This window comes from Scomber scombrus, chromosome 20 (assembly GCF_963691925.1).
Source record: "Scomber scombrus chromosome 20, fScoSco1.1, whole genome shotgun sequence".
Lineage (NCBI taxonomy): Eukaryota > Metazoa > Chordata > Actinopteri > Scombriformes > Scombridae > Scomber > Scomber scombrus.
The window spans coordinates 9562376-9570666 of NC_084989.1; positions in this window are offsets into that span (position 1 = coordinate 9562376).

Sequence of the window (8291 nt, forward strand, 5' to 3'; positions counted from 1 at the left end):
GTGTTAAGAAAAAAATACCTTGAATTCAATTATCATGTGGGCTGGAATAATCATAATGTTATTGGAAACTCAATTACGGAGGCAAGCCATGTCTGGAAATTAGCTGAATTTAGCTAAGGCAAGTCAGCCCCTTGAATTCATCAAGTATGGATTATCACAATATTACATGTTCACTTTGATTCTGCTGTCCAAAGACAAACATTCACAGTCACTGCTGCATACTCCCCACGTTTGTTTTATTCATGAACTGCGCTCTGATCTATTATACATACAAAACTGATTCTATGCTGATCGCCTCAGGCTAAGAGGCTCAGACATAGAATTAATTATATTATATACACATGCATGATAATTGTGTACGATTCGGTCAAACACAGAGGTATTTCTCTATGTGTGATTACCATTGTTGCTTCACCGGCAATTATTTTCATTATTGTTGCTAATATTGTTAATGTTATTGTTTTCTCATTACAGCAATTCTCTGGGGCTTATTTTTAAGATATTAGGATGTATGTGACCGCTACTCTGGAATAAATCATGGCATTGGCTGACGAGGCCCATGACATTAATACATAAACGGCATGCTCATATAGCAAGAAAATTACTTTGAAATTAAACACCAGGCTAGCACAGGTCGGGCACAGGAAATAGAGATAAGGGTGCTAATTCATTAAAAAATATTAATGAAATATCCCCCTCTACAAAGTGTGCATGGAGACAACCATACTTTTGAATATTGCAACATTAAAAGTATTTCCTCTGGCTGATATGAAGGGTAGATCTTTCTTTATTATTAATATTATATTGGTTGATACTTGTACTCTGTTTTTCCATGCCTGAGCATGATTGAAAATATCATTTCCATTTGGTACTGGGAGCGTCATGCATGGTTTGGTTATCAAATTCCAATACACACTGGAAGGTCCAATATGATTCCACCCCAAGATTGTCCTAATACATTTGCATTAAATACACTGGGTTTATGCAGAGTTTACTGTGAAAAAAAGTGTTGGACTTACGGAGGTCAATTGCATGCCTGGCTGGCATTTCTAATAAGGATAATGTGTTTAGGCATGGACCATGGAAAAAAAAAGTTTTGAGGACCTCTACTGATATTTGCATGCATACATCAATTTACAATGCGAGTGCATAAACTGTAGGTCAATATATGTGTAGGTATATGGAAGAAAAAGCATATTTTATCCACAATACAAATCCTGAAATTTGACTAACATTTTTCAACTGCTCTCACATTGTAATTGGATAACTTAAACCACCCTTTTTACTAACTTGGAATATGAGAAAAATAAAACCAACTACTGTCATTTTTCCCTGCTGTCCAGCATCAACAATCCATGTAATTCATGTATTCCTGCCTGTGTATCAGTGTCAATGTGTGTGTCAACTTCGAGAGTTCTTTTCAGTTCACTCTGTCACCAGCCTTACCCCTGATCCCCCTGTACCGCTTGCCTGCCATGGCTGAGCTGGGGAACATGCAGCCTCGCTCCGAGACGACTTCAATCCCCTATTATCAGGAGAGCGCACATTGCCGCTCACAAGGGTTTAATTTATTTGTGCCTGTTTCAGCCCAAGATTAAAGTTTAATTGGCGCTGACTGGCAGCTCCCAAGTTTTGACTAATTCTCCTTATCGGGAATCCTTACCGAGTAGCTGTGGGCAATGTGAGGCCTGCCTGCCTGCCTGCCTGCTTGCCTGTGTGCGTGGCAGCAGTACCCCCCCTCATTCCCTCCATACACACACACACACACACACACACACACACACACACACACACACACACACACACACACACACAAACAAACACACATTTACATACAGAAACACACACGCAGTCAACATAGTAATCCCTTATTTTAATTGGTCGATACATTGAGTACCTGTGACTGCATGTTTGTTTGAATTGTGTGTTTTAAAGGTGTGTGCATGAATTCAGATGCAATTATGCATGTTTGGGTTTGTGTATGTGTGTGTGTTCGAGTGGTAATACATGTGTTAGCTCCATTTCTCCTTGGCAAGGCCCCCAAAAGCTTCTTGATTGTTGGGTAATTAGACATGCATCGTATTATTTACTCCAGACTTTATAATTGATTTGTAAAGGTGGAGCCATCATACTATAGTGCAGACCGCTCAGCTCTGTGTTTCCGAAACATAAAGCGAGACTTTGTGAGTCTAGCGATGTGTGTGAATGTACACATTTACAAGTGAAATTTCCCAGTCGGTGTTGCAAACTCAAGAGAAGAAAAATGCCAAGTGAAAAAAACAACGACATTGGATCGTGGGTTGACACTGCTTGTGTTGCCACATTTCCCATGAATCGTTCTAGCATAAATCATTATAAAGTGCATTACCGTAGAGGGATCACATTTCCATAAGTGTGTGTTTATGCCAGAGTGATACACAAGCGTAAATAACACTGATAATCTTGGCCTGTGTTTGATCAGCCAAATCTGAGTCTGGGGGAGCAATCATTTGTGACCTGTAATATTAGTGGCAGCTATTAAAAGCTGTGGAGGATTTGCAAAGCTTCATTTAGTCAGTCGGGGAGATGTGCGTGAAATAGAGTTCCTTTGGTCGTAACTAATGTCTCTAATTCTAATGAGCGGAGCCTCTGTGTTGCAGCTACAAGCTCCTAAACTGGGAAGCATTGGATTAACAGAGTTCTCATGAGGGCAAATGGACCCAAGTTCAAAGTCACTGGCTTTGATCAGGCATGCAGATGTACACATTGGCACAAAAGCCTGTATCGAATGATTCTACTGATATATTTTATATGTGTGGCTGAACACACATACTCACTTTCATCTTATCAAGAATAATGATGATGAAGTGTTGCAAAATTTGCCACAGCACGTTTAGGCACATTTGAATGTATGACTTTGTCACTCTTCCAGTACGGGAGACATTTATCATGTGAAGAAGAGGTTTGGCAGGAAACACAACAACACTGACTCATCTTCAGGTTATGTCCTCTACTGAATCATGTTTTTGTTAGGCTTTAATGAATTCCCCAGAAACATTTTGAAAGAAGAGAGGTGGCGTAAGGGTCTCAGGACTGAAAAGAAAAAGCAAGAAGAACAGGAAAAATGATGCAAGTGAAAGAGAGTGGATGAGAATGAAAATGAAGAGTAGACACATGAGATACAGGGAGGAAGGGAAATGAAAGGGAGGTGACTGAGTTGGCCTGGCTAGCAAGCAGTTTCTAACCTGCCAGAGCAAATCTGGGATAATGCCAAACTCACAGGTAGCATGTCCAGCTGGAGACAGCAGACTCTCCTCTAATGCAAATTATGTGTGTTAATATGCCGTCCCGGAGCATATTACTGAACTGTGCTATGCTATGAAACATCACCACCGCCAGCTACATACCTGTGGGTGTCAGTGGGGCGATGTGAAAACACATGCCTGCTTGAAGTTGTGCACAAGAATTAGCATTATACTGTATGGCAGTTCAAGTTGTTCTTTGGGAATTATCTCTTTTGTTTAGGTTCTTAAAGGAATATTTGTCAGGGAATATGCTTAATAATTTGCTACCTTTGGATAGCACCAATTGACTTTATATGAATATGGATGAGGTGTCTCCACTTCCTACCCCCATGCAAAAGTGAAGCCAAAACATCTCCTTACCAGCAGCTGTCATCTTACTTGTGTGACGTCATTTGGAGCCAGAGTGTGTGCTGTAGAGTCGGGCAGTGGACATTACACCCCCTTTTTATTTCATCAAATAATTATTTAAAAACAAACATCAGAAAAAATGACCACTTGAACAAACATCAGCGTGACAGGAACTACCTAAAATGACAGAATTCGTCTTTAGAGAAAACAGCTGACACAAATTGGGTTTGTAGCAGAAATCATTAAAAAAGTGCACAAGATAAACCAATGTCTACATACCAGGTGAGAAAATGTGACTTTATGTCATTTGGGTGGACTAACCTTTAAAATGTCATCACAATGAGGAGTTGCACAAAAAAGTTAATTTATTTACAGGTCAGATGTCATAAAGTGATACACAGTAAAAGACCTAAGGAACACAATATAAAAGTAAACATAAAACAGAGACACCAGTAGTAAAATTAACACAGCACCACAATCACCATCATCGTAACTGATTCTGCTCTGATGTTTTATTGGAGGAGGCAGCAAGCCTGTTGGATTGCAGAGGAAGTCACTTGTGAATGATGTTTTGTGGTCGGTGTGGTGTTTGCTAAAGTGGCCCTGGAGCATCACACATCCACACAGGGAAAGAAAGAGAGGGTCAGGACACACACACAAACGCACACACAAACACACACACACACACGCACGCACACACACGCACACAGGCCGACAAACACACATGAACATGAACTCCTTTGCACTTAAAACCTGAGACTCTTAGCTGGGAGTCATTATTTGGAGCTGTGGGTTCAGACAGGAATGGCGTGTCTGCTGTGTGTATGTGTATGTATACATGTGTGGCAAGGGTGTAAGTGTGAAGGGCTGTCAGTGTGTTGAGATGGGGGGAGGTTGTCCCTAATGAATCCCCCAGGTCTGAGGGTCCTTCATTGACGGCTGCTAATTTCACCTGACACTGCCGAGCCGCCGCTGAGCACGGCCTGGCAACCAATCAGCACGCATCAGTCTCAATCAGGAGGAGATGCCCCCTCTCTGGTGCCCACACACACACACACACTCACACACACACAAACAAACCACTTAATACAGGGTCAAGACTACTATCAGGGTTTCCACATCGCTCATCCCCAAGGAGAGCACCTGATCCTGACCAGGAGGAAGGAGATAGTTTTGCTGGGTCTAACTCTACCTGACCACCAGGTGCTAAACACTGTTCTGACTTGGTTGTCACATCTGTCACACCTGAGGGAGAGAGAGCTATAAACTCAGGAGAAAAAAACAATGATACAACACTCAGGGCCTCTTCTTTTCTTTTCTCTTCTCTAAAGCAACAACAACTCTTGATGATACCATATCACCTGGCGCATTGCCACCTTTCGCACGCTTCATGACAACTCCTCTAAAACATTGTGTGTACCACCTGACGAGTGGCAGAGTGGATTCCTCTCAAGCTGAAGTCAAGCAGCACCAAACAAACAGCACTCAGTAGACAGATGGTGTCACGCTGCTGAGCTGAAGCGCAGGGAAGGCACAGCCAAATAACAAAGGTTGGCAGTTATGGTATAACACGTTCTCTGGAAAGTGTGCATGTCGGTGTGCATGCCTTTTAATAGTTGTTAGTCCCATATTCACGTGCACGTTTGCATGCTAAAGTTTGTGCATCTTTCAGTATTCAAAGACAGTTTTGACGACTTGGCTGGAGAAAGTGCACTCTTATAAAAGAGACACCTGCTGGCAGTCTGTGCTGGTCAGCTGAGCAGCAATAAATCTATGAATATCACTTTAATTCATAAATGTGACAAATGCACAAACATCTTTTGCCTTCATCATCCTCCCACTAGTCCTTTTATTTAGCCTCTTTTCAAGGTTGTTACTCCGGGGCACAAAAAAATGTCCAATGTCGAGTTATGATAAACAAATTGTGAGGCAAGAGTTGTTTACAGGAGGAAACAAAACAAGAAACAACGTTGAAAAATGGGAACCGCAGTTAGTTTTCGTGAAACAATTAATGTTGCTTGCGGTGGGCAAAAGCGCTCGCGGCCAAAACCCATCTCTCGTCCTCCTCAGCTTGTGCATGTGCTTGACGTTGTGGGTTTCTCACTGTGTCAAGAAAGAACATATTCAAATGTGTATGGCTATTAAATGTTAATTTACACAACAGATGAATGTCAAGTACAGCGCTTCATCAACAAAATGCCCCTTTGTTTCTGTATGCAAAGAGCCGGGCTTTCACCAAGTTGAATGAGCTCTTGATTTTGACATTAACAAACCCTGCAAAACATATACGCAGATTTATTTTTCGAGATTTAAAAAGTTTTGAGCATACTTACTCTTTTTCAGTATGAACTAGATTCACATTTTAACACAGTTTCCTACTTGTGATTCTGGGCAGACTAAAAATGCAGTGATCAGCTCAAGCTCATTGCTGTCCTTTTTAAATATGATTATACTGTTTAGTTTTTGGCTGAAGTTCAACATTTGAACACTGACTATCAAAACACTTTGCTTCGCTCCTTGCACAAACTCACAGTTTATCCATTTCATGCATTTTGAATATACAGTATTAATCTTGAGCAAACAGCTTGAATTGGCCACCGACGAGGAGTGACTAACGTGGTTACTCACCACGTATCACACGGTAGAATGTCAATGTTGAAAACTGTTATCGACAAATGTCATTGAGCAAATTAAACCAAACCGCTGGAGATAGAACTTTTCTAATGCAGCCGGCTTAGTGTGTTGATAGATGGAGATTATCACAGCGCTCATGAAGACTTGTGCCTCTCAACATGATTGAGAATTTTAAATCCAAACTCAAACAAAGCGAGGGATTCACTAATGCCTTGTGTAGGCCTTGTTCGTTCTATGTAACATTCTCAATGTTGGTTTTTGAGGATAGCCTACAAAGCTATGGGATTGATTTGAAATGCTCCTTTATGGACATTTGTTTGCACACCTCTTTATACTGGGGATAAAAGAAAGCATTATCCAGTGTTTTGACTGCAAAGAAGTTTGTTTTAGTTGCATTGAATTCAAGTTGCAGGTAGAAACAAGCTCTTTTTTCCTAACTAAATGCAACTCATTCATAGCTAATATACAATATAGTGCCCACACATGGTTGTGTCATTGCCTTCCCAACAACTTTAAAGTGAACAATAATCATCTGCGCTTTATCTTTTGGTTTACTTTGCAAATATTTGTACATGTGTTGACTGAGATTTGGTTTGGGCCCTTAACTGTAACTCAGCCATGAAGCAATGTCTAGCAGTGAGTCACACCCTCTCTCTTTCACACACACACACACACACACACACACACACACACACACACACACACACACACACACACACACACACACACACACACACACACACACACACACACACACACACTAAAGTGCCCCTGTCAGTAGTGCTTCCGATGACCTCCAGAGTGTACACACCTGACAGCTTCTCCCAACCACGTCTGCAATGGAGACGCACTCACGCCACAGATGTTGAAACAGAGACCGAAGACAAAAATGGTCTTACGCGCCTCGCACCAGATCTTGAGCTGATGTTGCTTGACACAGTCAAAACAAAGCTCAGTGTTTCTTCACCGCTACGTTAAGCATCGAGGCCGGCGCGTCAGGCCTTACCTGCTTCCTGTTTGAAGGCTCTATGGAAACCCATTGTGACGACGCCACCTGGTCAGTGTCAGCAGGAGTCAGTATGGGCGGTACAGAGGAGAAAGAGATAAAGGGAAGAGGGAGACCTGGAAGAAAGGCTCAACACAACCTCCTATACTCCTACTACTGTATTGCTGAAGGAAACTGCTGTCCATTTTCACAAATATTGATTATTTTCTTCTGGAGAAGCAACATGCTCATGCCAGATTGTACAACACACTGACCTTTGCACTTCATTCAGACAATTGTAGAATTAAATGTTATGTAACTGTTGCATTGGCTGTGGCTCACTCTGTATTAGAGCATTGAATACATTCCTACATGTGATCAATTATTTCTTTTTTATTTAGTAAATGTGTTCTCCATATTGTTTGCAGTATGATAATGTGCACCTGGATTTAAAAGCAGCAGGTTTCAGAGGACACATTAGAGTTAAAGGGCTAAAAAGATGAACTCATCCTCAGAGCCAGCTGTTTATTTTTTGGCTGCAGTGCTGTCAAATGGTTGCACATTGAGGCTAGACAGCCATGTAATGCTTTCAGGGATTTATGTGTTTTAGCTACTGCTGCACTTTTCAGAAGTAACAGACATAAAATGTATTCATTGTGTCAGCCCACTTTTTATTGATCACTAAAGTTGCAACACATGCTTGCATTTTGCACAAGGTTGGAGAATATGGAAACATGCACATGATTCAAATTACGCTTAATATGCAAAGTGTCAACCTGTAGCTTTATCAAAGGAAGCGAAATATTTTAAAGTAAGCATAAGCGCACTGCTGGAGTCTATCAGGTCTCCTGTCAGAGCTGCTGTTTCCTGCTTTGGTCGGCCAAAGAGAACACCACTGAAACAAGTCTGCAAAGCTGCCAGTTGCGGCATCTGCAATATATCTCCGTCCATTTTAGTCTAATATAAATCATACATAGAACAATTGCAGTGTGATAAAGTAGGGCATCGCAACAGAAGTACAAAAGAGAAGGAGGAGCAGA